This window comes from Chiloscyllium plagiosum, chromosome 31 (assembly GCF_004010195.1).
Source record: "Chiloscyllium plagiosum isolate BGI_BamShark_2017 chromosome 31, ASM401019v2, whole genome shotgun sequence".
In the NCBI taxonomy this organism is placed as follows: Eukaryota; Metazoa; Chordata; class Chondrichthyes; order Orectolobiformes; family Hemiscylliidae; genus Chiloscyllium; species Chiloscyllium plagiosum.
Window position 1 is genome coordinate 37,997,623 of NC_057740.1, and position 14,043 is coordinate 38,011,665.

A 14,043-nucleotide genomic window follows, 5' to 3' on the forward strand; every position below is an offset into this window, starting at 1 on the left:
CACCCGCCAATGAGATGGAGAGAAGTGTTGCTCCTTCAGAACCTGAATCTAAAACTGGACTCAGTCCCCATTGGAATCCTTACAGTGTGGAAACAGGCCTTTCGGCCCGACCCTCCGAAGAGTAACCCTCCCGAAGCCATTCCCCTCATGTCATCGGCCCAACATACTCCTGAACACTAGGGGTACTTTACTATCGCCAACTGCCAATCCACCGGCACATCTTTGGGCTGTAGAAGGAAACTGGAGAATGTGCAAACTCCGCACAGACAGTCGCCCGAGGCTGGGGTCGAACCCGTGCTGGGAGGCAACAGTGCTAACCACTGAGCCACCGTGCCTCTCGGATTATTGTTTGGGTCTCTTCAAAGTCTATTTGGACTTGTCACTGGTAAACTGAAATCAGGTTAAAAGAGAAATTGCTGGGATAGTTCAGCAGGTCTGACAGCATCCGTGGAGAGAAAGCAGAGTTAACGTTTCAGGTCGAGTGACCCTTCAGAAACATCTCTGCCAGACCTTCTGAACTTTTCACCAACTGGTGTTTCTGATTTCCAGCATCCGCAGCTCTTCCAGTTTTGCTGTTTCGGCTGAAACCGCCCCTGGTGAAGGATTGTAACAAAAACACCAACAGTTAATGGAAACCTATAAGTCTGTATCTCTGTCTGACGCAGGGAACGCAGTACTTGGTCAATTAAATGCTCACAGAGCATTCTGGAGAGAACTGGAACTGGGGAGAAACAAGAGAATGAGGGCCGCCCATTAAAACTAAACTTTGCTGATGAGCCAATTTCTCCTAGATCACAAACTGTCTTCCTCTTTTAAATGCTCCGATTGCTGTAGACCCAAAGGGGAATTCTTATCCCTCAAGTCCAACCGCTTTAGATTGGTCTACGCTTGTCTACAATAACAACTGCAACTTGCATTCATACAGCGCCTTCAATGCAATTAAGCGCTCCATGTTGTTTTACAGGAGTGTGATAGTCTGACCCTTTTTAAAATCTTTAACTCGAGTTAGTCTCAGGACGAGCCAACCTTGATTTTTCTAGTCAGGCCTGAAAACTGACGTTGGGTCAAAATTCCTGAAAGTGCTTCCCTCACAGCACTGTGTTCAAGAAGGCAGCTCACTACCGCCTTCTTCAGAGCAATCAGAGAATGGCAATAAATGCGGGCCCTGTCAGCGACACCCACATGCCATGTATGAATGAAAAAAATGGTTACTAGATTACTCAGATTATAATTCTAAATTAGAAAAAAAACCGGAAATATTAGCAGATAGAAACAGCTGAACCAACATAAAACATCGTGGAATTTTAAAAACGTGAGTGAGTCACAGACTAGAACTAAGTTAATGCTAATTCAAGACCTGAGAATCCATATCAGCCCTGATAATATATCAGTGCCAAGCTGTGAGATTCAGAAATTCCTTTCCCTTAAAAGTTTTCTTTAAGTTTTAAAAGATCTTAAAGGACTTGTACAGGTACCAGAGTGGACGGATTTAGAATATCTTCCTCATGATTAAACGTAATTTACTGGAAACTGACCAGAGTGCAACAAGGAAACTGAGAAATGTTTCAATATTGTTTTCTCAAGTAATTTTATTGATGGTTTTAAATTGGATTGCTCGCAGATTGGACAATTGTTAAAATGTTTACTTTTCAGGGTAGACCCATTTTGGTTTGTATTAAAGTTAGCTTGATTGGCTAACAGCTGGTGTATAGTTTAGATTAATGCCAACAGCGGGGGTTCGATTGCAGTCACTGGCTGAGGTAGGCTGGGCACCTGCCTTCCAGCTGTGCCCCTCAGAGTGACAGATACTGCCTTAAAACAGAGGTCTGGGAGTGAGTCCGGGCAGAGCCTCAGCAGAAGGACAAGGAGCCAGGCTGGGGGAGTGGGGGTCAGTGTTTGGACTAGGAACTTGTGAAGAAATAGGGATTGTCATAGCTAGAATCATAGAACCCCAGCAGTGCTGACAGAGGCCATTTGGCCCATCCATACCAAGACAATTTTCTCGAATGGAAAACAATGTTTCAGTTCTGCTACAGTGGCCGATGAACTGTTCTGTGGAAGGTTTGGTATTTACAGTGATGCAATTATTTACAATTATACAAATGGGTTTTAGTGGGAACAGCAAGTGAGTTTGGGGCTCACTACCAGCCCAATCCTTGCCTCCATCCCATGTTTCCATCGATGCCAATTAACTTTGAAGTGGCAATTTAGAATCCCCTCCATCCCCACCTGGGAAACTATTCTCTCCCTACCATTGAAATTAACCCCTCCCCTATGGGCATTCACCTCTAACCCCCACCCTGTAGGCACTCACCCCCACCACATTCCCCAAACTCCATGGAAATTCAGCTTTCCCTCCTTTGGAAATAAGCCCTTACTCCCAACCCGCCACATCCCTGTAGGAATTCATCCTCCTCATGGAAACTCTTCCACCTTCAGGGAATTCTTATCCCCAACCTCCAACTCCCCTCCTGTTCACCCACACCGTCGATGGAAGTCTAGTGCCTTGACAGAGCTCTGGTGCCACCTGTGTGCCACAGTCTCCCTCACTGTGTGCGATGTGGACCCATTGCCTAAGCTCAGTGCCCCGCTGCTCCCACTGCCTGTTCTGGGAACTGGGTTGGGGGGAGGGCAATTTTGGGGGGAAACGATCAGTGCATCACATTGTGCCAACTTCAAGTCGGACGTATTCCCCCCTTCCCCCTTCTTGATGTGGCTATGTCCCAGGTGTAATTGTTCTGATCACTGACATAAAGACCCCGTCTTCAAACCCCTGGAGAGGGAAGGCATCCCCATCCAGGGGGGAGTGCTGAACACAGTGGGTGGTGCAGTAGGCCTGAAGAGGGGCTGAATGGCCTCCCCCTGTTCTGTGTTTCTACTGTGCAAGCCCATTTCTAAGTTGAAGATGGTGAGGCAAGAAGCTAGAGAGAGCTCAGGAAGTTGAGTAGGGTATTGGTCTTGGAGATCCCAGGCCAGGTTCTTGTTGCTGTTGACCAGCCTCAGGCCACTGATGGTCCAGGGCTCACAATGTTCACAGCTTTCAGCGTCCTGTCGGAAATACTAAAGGTGAGAGCTCTAGTGGAAACCCGCACTGCTTCTCTCTCAGTCACAGGCCTTGCCTCCTACCAGCTTCTGTGTGAGAGTCTGTTGCAAACTAAAAGGGAAAAAAAAATCGATGAACCACAAGTTTCCTCTAACTTCTGTTCAACGAGTCACGTGAGGACGCTCAAGTCTTTCCTGTCGTTAATCAAAGCTCTCATTTATCAGTCGATGGTGCTGGAGAGAGGGACAGACTGCACTCTAATATCGCAGGTATGTTCAGTCTGAATACCCAGCTCTCTTGGGGTCCATGTTTGAGACAAATGCTGCCCCCAGGACCTGTGTGTGTGTGTGTGTGTGTGTGAACATATGCAGCAGCCAGAAAGGTGGAGGAGATGACTCCATCTCCGAGTTCTGGCCTTCAGTATCCCCTCAAAGTATCGTGAACCTTAACCCAAGCCTTGAGTGATTTCCTGAATGTCTTCATCTGTGTGTCTTTAAAGGTCATCAGAAACTGATGAAAAGTAATTGAATCATTAATATCGTCTGATGATATTTGGCATCGTCTGTGTTTAATTTCCAAGGAGACCATATTAATGTGGAGCAATTATCCCACGTACTGATGAGACAGTTTCTCAGGGCGAAGTCCTGGAGGGAGGTACTTGGGGTGGGGGGGAGACTGGGTGTGTGTAACAGGGTGGGGTAGGTAGTATTGGGGTCTGTGGGGTGAGCCCAGGTGACATCACAAAACTTAATGTTTTTGCCTCTTTGTTGAAGTGATGATTCATTTCTGGTCACTGCTGGGTTCCTGTGGTTATATCGACACTCCTCTCCCAAGGGGCTGTCCAATCCCCTCTGTCCAAACAGCGGGATACTGAAACAAAATAAACTCAGAGAGTGTGACAGTATTTATACATGGAATGCAAAGTCAGCTTTCTAGGGGCCCTTTTGAATCTTACAGATAAGCAGAATAGAGTTGCGTGCTGAATGAGCGGCTGAGAAAACTGGGTCTATCTTCTCAGGAGCTGAGGTGAGTGAGAGGTGATCTCAGTGAAATTCCAGAGGAAGCTTGACAGGGTAGATGCTGGGCGAATGTTCCTGGTTGGTTAGGGGTCATAGTCTGACTGACATGAGAAATTATTTCATTCAAAGGGATTGTGAAACAAGCCCAGAAATTGCTGGAGAAACTTAGCAGGTCTGGCAGCTTTTGTGTGGAGAGAGAGAGAGAGACACACACACACACACACAGTTAACGTTTCAAATCTGGTATGACTGTTCTTTGAACCCTCAGAAATGTGGTGAAGAAAAGTCATACTGAATGCAGAATGTTGACTCTGTCTCTCTCCACAGATGCTGCCAGACCTGCTGAGTTTCTCCAGCATTCTCTGGGTTTATTTCAGATTTGCAGTATCTGCAATATTTTGCTTTTTTTAAATGCCACGTGAATCTTTGGAATTCTCTGTCCCAAGAATCTGTGAGCTTTTCCATCAGTGAATAGAAGTCCCGGTTACATGCAGTTTTAGTCTCTCAGGGAAACAAGGGAGTGAGCAGGAGAGTGGAGTTGAGGAGCAGCCATGAAAGTACTGAATGGTGGAGCAGGCTCAATGGGCCAAATGGCCAACTCCTGTTTCTTGTGTTTTCCTTTCATTCCTGTGAATCTAGTAGATGGGTTTTGATGCATTCGTTTCAAAAATTGCTGGACAAAACCGTAAACAAATACCCGAAATGGTTCAGGTGATGAGACCTGTGCTCCAGGCATAAGGCAGGAAATCTAAAACAAAAGCTTCCCTGGAGATATGAAAATGAAACAGGTTTAAAAAAAAGAGGTTTATGACAAATGCAAGTTTCTGAATTCAGTAGAAGACTGAGCTGTAAAAAGTGCGGAAAGAGATCGACAACACAGAATAAAAGCAGGTCAACAGAAACGAGAACCCAAAAGTATTTTTGAAAAACTTAAATAGTAAAAGGTTGGTTAAAGAAAGGGTGGGGTCAGTGAGGCACTAAAATGGGGATCTTTCTACAGTGAAGGTACTAAATAAATACGTTGCATCTGTTTTCACAAGAGGAAGCTGTGAATATGACAGTGAGGACGGAGGAGGTGGTAACATTGGGCAAGATCAAAATGGATATTGAAGGGGCCGGCAAAGCTGAAAGCAGAAATACATTCTCGGGTGCTGAAGGAAGGAGGTGAACATTGCAAAGGTTCTGGCCACAGCTTTCCAAATTGCTCGAGATGTGTGCAGGTCACCAGAGGATATACATGTCACCTCCTGGTTTAGTAAAGAGAGGGATAAGGCAGCAAAGAGAGGCCAGGCAGCTTCACACCAGTGGCAGGGAAATGGTCCATTGACAATCCGGTCAGTATCACCAGTTACTTGGGAATGTCTGAGCTCCTTAATGAAAATCAGCATGAGGCTAATAACAGGAAAATCCTGTCTGACAAAGTTGATATGAGTTTTTCAATGAAGAAACAGAGAAAGGTTTAACAAGAGTAGAGAGGTTGTGGGTATTTTTGTTTATTCATTTGTGGGATGTGGCAGTCACTGGCTGGGCTAGAATTTATTGCCTGGTCCCTCGTTGTCCCTTGAGAAGGTGGTCAAAAAAATGAGGTACTGGAAAAGCACAGCCAGTCAGGCAGCATCTGAGGAGCTGGAGAGTCGACGTTTTGAGCATAAGCCCTTCATCATGATATTTCTGATGAAGAGCCTATGCCTGAAATATCGATTCTCTTGCTCCTCAGATGCTGCCTGACCTGTGCTTTTCCAGCTCCACACTTTTTGATTCTGATCTCCAGCATCTGCAGTCCTCACCTTTTCCTTCGAAGGTGGGGTGAGCTGCCTTCTTGAACCGCTGTAGTCCACCTGCTATGGGTTGACCCACAATGCCTTAGGGAGGGAATTCCAGCATTTTGACCCAGCAACGGTGAAGGAACAGCGATATTATTTCCAAGTCCTTGTGGGCAGTGCATTCCAGACCCCATCACCCTCTGAGTGACTAAGCTAGGAGGGGAACTTGAAGGTGGTGGTGGTGTTCCCATGTTACTGCTGTTCTTGTCCTTTGAGATGGAAGTGGTCGTGGGTTTGGAAGATACTGTCTGGGGATCTTTGGTGAATTTCTGCAGTGCATCTTGTAGATAGTACTCACTGCTGCTACTGAGCATTTGGTGGTGGCGAGAGTGAATGGTTGTGGATGTGGCGCCAATCAAGTGGGCTGCTTTGTGTGCTGTTGGGGCTGCACCCATCCAGCAAGCCATCCATTCCTGACTTGTGCCTTGTAGATGCTGGGCTGGCTCTGAGGAGTCAGGAGGTCAGTTACTTGATGCAGTATCCTTAGCCTCTGACTTGCCCTTGCAGCCACTGTATACAGGGGGGTTGGTTAGTTCCATTGGCTGTACAGCTGGTTTGCAGTGCTAACAGCATGGGTTCAATTACCACACCAGCTGAGGTTATTATGGAGATCCCTCCTTCACTGCCCCTCCCCTCACCTGAGATGTGGTGACCCTCAGGTTAAACCACCACTGGTCGAAATCATCAGTTAAACCAGTTAAACTTAACAACACCAGTCATCTCATTTTGATGAGAGAATTTCGTGGTGTTCCCTCGGCATCTTTAGCTACGTAGTAATGATGTGGTTTTTAAAGTCTGTAGATGACATAAAATTCCAAAATATAATAAAAACAAATAGGAAGCCAGAGCCTTCAGATGAGGGGGAATTTCTTCAATTATAAGAACGTTAGCCTTTGGAATTCCCTTCCCCAGGCACCTGTGGGTTCTCAGTCATTAAATATTTTCAAAATTGAGTGAGTTTTTATAAAGAGGGGAGCTTATAGGGGACAGGTAGGAAAGTGGGGTTAAGGCCACAGTTGGATCAGAGCTTACTGAAATGGTGCAGAGGCTGAGGTTTCTACTCCTTTCCCTGTTTCTGTTGTTCTTTAACAAAGTTCAGCATAGGCAGCCTGGCGAAATGGGCAGGCAAATGGAAGATACAATTAATACAGACCTGTATGAAGTGAGTCACTAGTAGGAAATATGAGGAAAATTATATTAAATGGTACAATTTTAATTGGGGGCAGTTAAACACAGATGTGTTTAAAGTTAGAGGATGTGTTGAGAAGCCTGTTTTTAAAAAAAAATTAATGGGACTACAGAGATCCAAAGCAAAGAGGTTATGCCACATTTTTATAAAACACAGTCAGGCCCCAGCTACAGTCCTATGCTCAGTTTTAGTCGTCACCCCTCAGGATGGATGGCAAGGCTGTGGAGACAGAGAGTCCCTGGTATGTTCTCAGGGATAGATGGAGAGTCTGGAGAAACTGAGCATGTTCTCCTCACAGCAGAGAAGCCAAAGATGGGATATGATAGAAATGTTCAAAGTCCTGAAGAATTTTGATCAATTAAATAATGAAAAATTGTTGTCAGTGGTTCTTAACCTCTCCCCTACCTGAGACATTGTGACCTTCAGATTAAACCACCACCAGCCCTCCCTGGAATGAGACAGCTGTCCTCTGGGACTATTGGACTTCATCTTTCCCGGGTAGCCTCTGTGGCTAAGTGACCTTCCCTGTGGTGTATGAGTCTGTTATTTGTCAAATTACCATCATGTACTGTCTAGTTCTGCACATCAATCAGGTAATTATTTGTAATGAGGACCATTGCTTTCTTGACTTTATAAATAGGGGTGCTGGGGTCTGGTTGCCGAGACCATCATTTGCTGGTGCTGTTAGCATTTCACTTTCATTTCTGACTTCATGCAGATGCCGGCCAGTCTATTTGTGGCCGATTGTTTTGTGTGAACTTAAGAACTTTTCTCATTTGGAGAAGTTGTCAGCCAGACTGGCATTCCAGTTCGTGAACGCTGGAAAATTTGTCATCGAGGGAATGGGGAAATGTTTGAGCCACAATGTGTCAGAGCTGCCCTCCCACTTCAGCACTGAAGGCCGGGTTGGGGGTAGACTCTGAGCTTTTCAGCGTCCAGCCTCTGGCTGCAACTAATCGAGTTTCAAGCATCGATTCTGATGCCTCGTCCTAACCACACGTTCCAGCAACCAATCTCTGTTATACCTTGGATTGACACATGCCACAGTGACCAGTGCCTCTGGGCAGGGCCCAGTTTAATGCAACTTTGTCTCAAAGGTTCATTTTGGATTTACCTGTCAACAGACTGGATACCGGTCCATTCCCAAATTCCAAAATTTCCCATCTGGTGAAACTTGTGTTTCCTAAGTACACCAGGAACTGCCCCAAACCCCAGGAAAATTCCTGTTGTACAAGCTAACAGTTCAGAAAGGGTTAATGTTAATGTCACTTGGCTCCACCCATTATGCTGATGTCAAACACAGTCTGTGGGTGGAGACCAGGAATTCTACAGGAGCTTTCAGAGGGAGCAGCTGGGATTGTACCAGCTCCTTAAGCTTCCAGTCACGACATCTGACCAAATGTACATACAATAAACCACCTGGTTATCTAAGAACAGAGCCTCATCTATGATGATGCATCCTCAATCACTAACCACGAGATAGTTCATGCCACCAATCACCCTTTGCCTTAACTCGAGGCTATCTCAACAACTCTCACCCTGTAGCTCATCCTGGTGTTGGTGGCAAAGATCCCACAAGGTGCTGAGAGTTGGAAAGTGCAATTTCTTGAGCAGAATAATGACTGTTCAGTAAGCTCTCACCTTATTGATCTTCTGAATGTTGATATGAGTTTTATTTTGAGTATTAGAGGCTGTGGTGATGGGTTTCAGTCACAGAGACTCCTCGTGGTGATACACCTTTTTAAAGGTCATGTGTTGTAGGGAACCTGTGCTAAGTTCTTTAACAGAATAGAGCCTCCAGCCCTGAACTGCTATTTCCAACCCCCAGCCCATCTCTCTCTCTCTTGAATCAGTGGGTGCTACAGCATTGTTGACCATCACCAATGTTTTGGGCAGAACTTGCCTATCCCACAGTTTGCGTCCCTCAGTGAGGTGTCTCGACATCTCCAGCCTGAACTCTACGTTGGTCTCCTCTTGAGATGTCTTTGCCATCTCTGGAGTGATGACTGAATGTAGGAAAATGTCAGTAAGCTGAGAGCTGGGGTGATATATTATAAATGATTCAGTCATATGTAAGCGAGATCCATCATTGGTGTTGTAAAATCTCACGACCACCAGACTGGAGCAGTTTAGCGATGAAGAGAGGCTGGATAGGCTCGAGTTGTTTTCTTTGGACTAGAGGAGATTGAGGGAGTGCAGATAGAGATGTATAAGATTATGAGGAGCATTGGCAGGGTAGAGAGGCAGCTGTTCCCCTTAGTTGAAGGGTCAGTAACAATGGGGTATAATTTTAAAGTGAAAGGCAGGAGGTTTAGAGGGGATTTGAGGAAAAACATTTTCACCCAGAGGCTGGTGAAAATCCAGAATACGCTGACTGAGAGACGGGAAATTTCCCAACCTTCAAAAAGTATGTGGATGAGCGCTCGAAATGTCATATCATTCAGGGCTATGGGCCTAGTGTGGGTAAGTGGGACTAATATAGATAGTCGTGTATATTTGGCAGCAGACTTGATGGGCTGAAGGGTCTCATCCATACTGTATGATTCGAATGACTGGGAGATGGTTCCATGTAGAAGCCTCATGTCATGTGTGGTCAAATCTCATGGGAAGCAGCTTATTTTTACCTTCTCTGGAACCCTGCCAGTCCACTGCCCTTTTTCAAAAGACTACGTTGGCTCAGGTTGAAAGGTGTAAGTTAACAGCCATTAGTAAGATGTAAACAAGTAACTAGCCTGACAGTGCCGCTGAACCACAGACTGACTCATTTCACTAACACAGTTGCCGTGTTGGGAAATGGGGCGAGACTGTGAGAGTCTGGGAACAGCTTTACTCACTTTGTTTGAAGGTTGAAGAGCAGCTCTCTGGTAAAATAGCAAACCATCCCCCAGCCCCACCCCGCCAGTGACCATCAACAAACAACAACATCTCAGGGTTTTAGGATCAACATTTCATCTGCCTCTTCCTTGTAAAAAGGAAAGACTTGCATTTATATAGCACCCATCACAATTTAGGATGTTCCAAAACACTTCACAGATAATTAATTAATTTTTAAAGTGTAGTGGCAATTGCAATGTAGGTGATGTAACAGATTCCATGTGCACAGCAATTGATCGTAAATAGGTCATTTCACTTTCGGTATCACTGCCCCTCCCCCAGCGTGGCACTCCCTCAGCACTGACCCTCCGACAGTGCGGCGCTCCCTCGGCGCCGACCCTCCGACAGCGCGGCGCTCCCTCAGTGTCGACCCTCCGACAGTGCGGCGCTCCCTCGGCGCCGACCCTCCGACAGCGCGGCGCTCCCTCGGTGTCGACCCTCCAACAGTGCAGCGCTCCCTCGGCGCCGACCCTCTGCACTTGCCCGTTCTCTCAATACTGATCCGCTGACAGTGCCCACTCCCTCAGCGCTCACCTGCTGACAGTGCCCACTCCCTCAGTGCTGACCCTCTGACAGTACCCACTCCCTCAGTGCCCACTCCCTCAGTGCTGACCCTCTGACAGTGCCCACTCCCTCAGTGCTGACCCTCTGACAGTGCCCACTCCCTCAGTGCCCACTCCCTCAGTGCCCACTCCCTCAGCGCTCATCTGCTGACAGTGCCCACTCCCTCAGTGCTGACCCTCTGACAGTACCCACTCCTTCAGTGCTGACCCTCTGATAGTATGAGTTTTACAGCGATGTGTTAGTTTGATTGCATTCTCACATGTCTGGATTACGTCGAATTATAAGACTCTCCAAAGATGGATGACCAGCTGCTGGGTACCAGGCTGATGAGGGGTTTAATATATTCAATAATTGTGAATATTTAAGCTCTCATTAATCTCGGTGTGAAATGGGACCTGTGGCCTGCCACTTCAGTGAACCAAAGCTAATCATCGCTAAGTAACCAGAGTGGAGATAGGAATCACTTCAGAGTGATTTGTTGATAATTTTGGGGTGTATTTTCTGTGCTGAATTAAGAATATCCAGCCCTGAATGTGATGATTAGCAGTGAGACCAATAATAGCTTTGTGAGCCAGTCTGAGGCAGTTCTCCTCCAGGCTAGACCCTGGCCAGTACCCAGTTAGCTTACATCGGTGAGTCGTTAGGATGGGAGGTGTGCAATTTTCTGACAAAGTCATGATTGTAAAGTGTGAATTGTAATTCCCCTTACATTCTATTTTGTTCCAAAAGCACACAATCCATATGACATTTTATAAATTCCCACTTTGGAAACAGAACCAGCCTGACTCAAGATTGGGATACAGATAGACTCTAACCTCACACCGTTAATGCATTGTCAGAGCTAAGATGTCACTTTTTTAAAAATAAAATCTTCAGTTATCTCAAGAATGTGATTTGAAAGAAGTTCTGGGATTTACATATTAATGAACCGAAACCTGCAACCCATTCTAAAAGATGAAAGACTTAACAGAAATCTAGATTTGTTCAATATATTGTATCAGTTGCATGACACTGTGATCTTTTGCTATAAATTCTGTGTCTTATGATTCTGCTCCATAGCTACCTGATGAAGGAGCAGCGCTCCGAAAGCTAGTACTTCCAAATAAACCTATTGGACTATAATCTGGTGTTGTGTGATATTGGACAGTTCAAGCCCATTGTGTCTATACTTTCAAACTCAGCACCAGGAGAATGCGAGGGATTCAGATGAGGTTTATTAGATCAGCTTCAGGGCTGAGGTTTTACACAGTGACAGGAGGAAACAGATTGACACAAACAGTGATTAGGATTGGAATACACTCCCTCCCTGATATTGTGGCGGACACAGATTCAAATTTGGGGGCCAAACTGAAGTTGGATAAATACTCGGAGATAAAATTGATAAACGGGTTGTGGGTGATGATGGGACTGACTGGATTTCTCTTGGAACGAGCTGGTACAGACTCGACAGGCTGAATGGCCTCATTCTGTTGCGGCACTGTGCTATTTGAAAGGACTCACATCACATTGTTAAAATGCTTGATAGAAGCTGTCAGGAGTTAAAACAAAATGGGAGTGGGATAAGGCATTTGTAAACAGAAGAGCCAGTGTCCATGGTTCTCTCTTCACTGTCTCTTCACATGTGGTCAAGTGCCTGACTGTGAGTGTGGCTGTGTCTCTATCTAATTCCTGGCTTTTTTTAGTCGGAGGAAGTACACTTGCTGATAATGCTCCACTAATAGCTTGTGGGTTAAAGTCACACCCCAGAACTTGACACTCCGCATGAAGCATTGACAATCCTCTTTAGGGACAGACATGCTGTCTATTGAACTGTCCCAGTGCTTTATCTTTTTAACTTTTGTTATTTTGTCAGCTACGGCTCCCTCACCTCATGGTGTGCCACCAAGAGAATCAGAGGTATTGCCTTTTTAAATAAACTGATAGGATTTTGCAAAGTGAAAAGCAGCAGTGGATCTTGAAGCATGTATCCCTAAAGGTAGCAGGACAGGTAGATAAACTGGTTTGGAAGGTGCCGGCAATGCTTTTCTTTATTAACTAAGCCCTGTTTTACAAGTATGGGAAGCCAACGGCATTGTGGTAATGTCATTGGACTAGTATCCCAGTGGTCAAGGCTATTGGCCATGGGGACAAGGGTTCAAAATCTATCATGGCAATTGGTGGGAATCAAATTTGGGGAATAACATTTGGGATTGAAAGCTGGCCTCAGTGATAGGGACCACAAAACTATCACTGATGGTGTAAAAAGCCACCTTGGAAATCTGTCCTTACCTGCTCTGGCCCACATGTGACTCCAGACCCAAAGCAATTTGGCTGACCTTTAATTACCGTAAAGAGACATTCAGCTCAAGGACAATTAAGGATGGGTAACAAATATTTGCCTTTGCCAGTAATGCCCATCTCCCATGATAGAGAGGTAAAAAGTGTTATGCTAAAATGGTATAAAACACTAGTTTGACTGTGTGTTCTGTTCTGTACAGCTCTAGCCAGGAGAGGGATAATCACATTCGAGAGGGTACAGAGGTGATTGCCGGGAATGACGTTTATTAATTATGAGAAGGGATGGGATGGGGTGGGTTGTTTCCTTTGGGATTGGAAGACCCTCTTTTCCAGCAGCACGGAAGTCAGCCATCGGGGCATAAAATTAAAAATCACACAACACCAGGTTATAGTCCAACAGGATTATTTGGAAGCACTAGCTTTCAGACTGCTCCTTCATCAGGTGGTCCTTCATCACAACCATCTGATGAAGGAGCAGCTCTCTGAAAGCTAGTGCTTCCAAACAATCCGGTTGGACTATAACCTGGTGTTGTGTGATTTTTAACTTTGTCCACCCCAGTCCAACACCGGCACCTCCAAATCATCAGGGACATAGATTTAAAGTGGATCAAAGTCTTACAGAGAGTTGAGAAGAATGTTTGGTATTCCTGGTCTGAAAGGATGTTTGAAGCAGAAAGTGCATTAAAAACACATTTGGATATACATTTGATGTGTTATAACCTACAGTTTGTTTAGCGCAGAGCTGAAAATTAGACTGACATGTCCTTTTACAGCTGGGATAGGCATGATGCAACAATAGTCTCCTCCTATGAGAGACATACCCTGCAATTGAGGGATCAATTCCAATTAAATCCCACGTGGATCTTCCTGCTGTGTCATACTGAAGTCTATGTCATAAGTAACCATTTTGCACAGTTTCACATGGAGTTCAAGGTCTCAGAACAGCTTCAAGAAACCAGCAGGGTTCTCTCTTGGGAGGTGTGTTGGGTCCGTCCCTCTGTAATAAGCATCAGCACAGGCCCTGGTTATTATTAGCCTAATTTCCGTGATTCTGCTTTTCAAAGCCAGTCATGTTGTGATTTGACCCTGAACCTGGGGTGAGGACGGAGCCGAGGAAATAAGGGAGAGCTCAGCACTTTGCATTCTTCGCTGGGTGTGAATCTACCCCCGTGACCCAACTCTGTCCCCTTCCTACCCTCCCCCCAACCCAGTCTCCGTCACCCTCCCCCACCCCCCAACCCTGTCCCAAACGCA

The 14,043-nt window shown here is 45.7% G+C and overlaps 1 protein-coding gene and 1 long non-coding RNA gene across 2 annotated transcripts in view; one reads left to right on the forward strand and one right to left on the reverse strand.

Annotated features, from left to right (window-relative positions):
- Positions 1–3,238: 3,238 nt before the first annotated feature.
- The window catches only part of arhgef18b (rho/rac guanine nucleotide exchange factor (GEF) 18b), a 202,642-nt gene continuing 191,837 nt past the window's right edge, over positions 3,239–14,043 (forward strand). Inside the window, exon 1 of the mRNA XM_043721419.1 lies at positions 3,239–3,312. The gene's annotated coding sequence lies outside the window, so the exon portion shown is untranslated. The remainder of the gene's footprint in view (positions 3,313–14,043) is intronic.
- The window catches only part of LOC122565435, a 23,912-nt gene continuing 13,191 nt past the window's right edge, over positions 3,323–14,043 (reverse strand). Inside the window, exon 3 of the long non-coding RNA XR_006316170.1 lies at positions 3,323–3,913. This is a non-coding gene — a long non-coding RNA (uncharacterized LOC122565435). The remainder of the gene's footprint in view (positions 3,914–14,043) is intronic.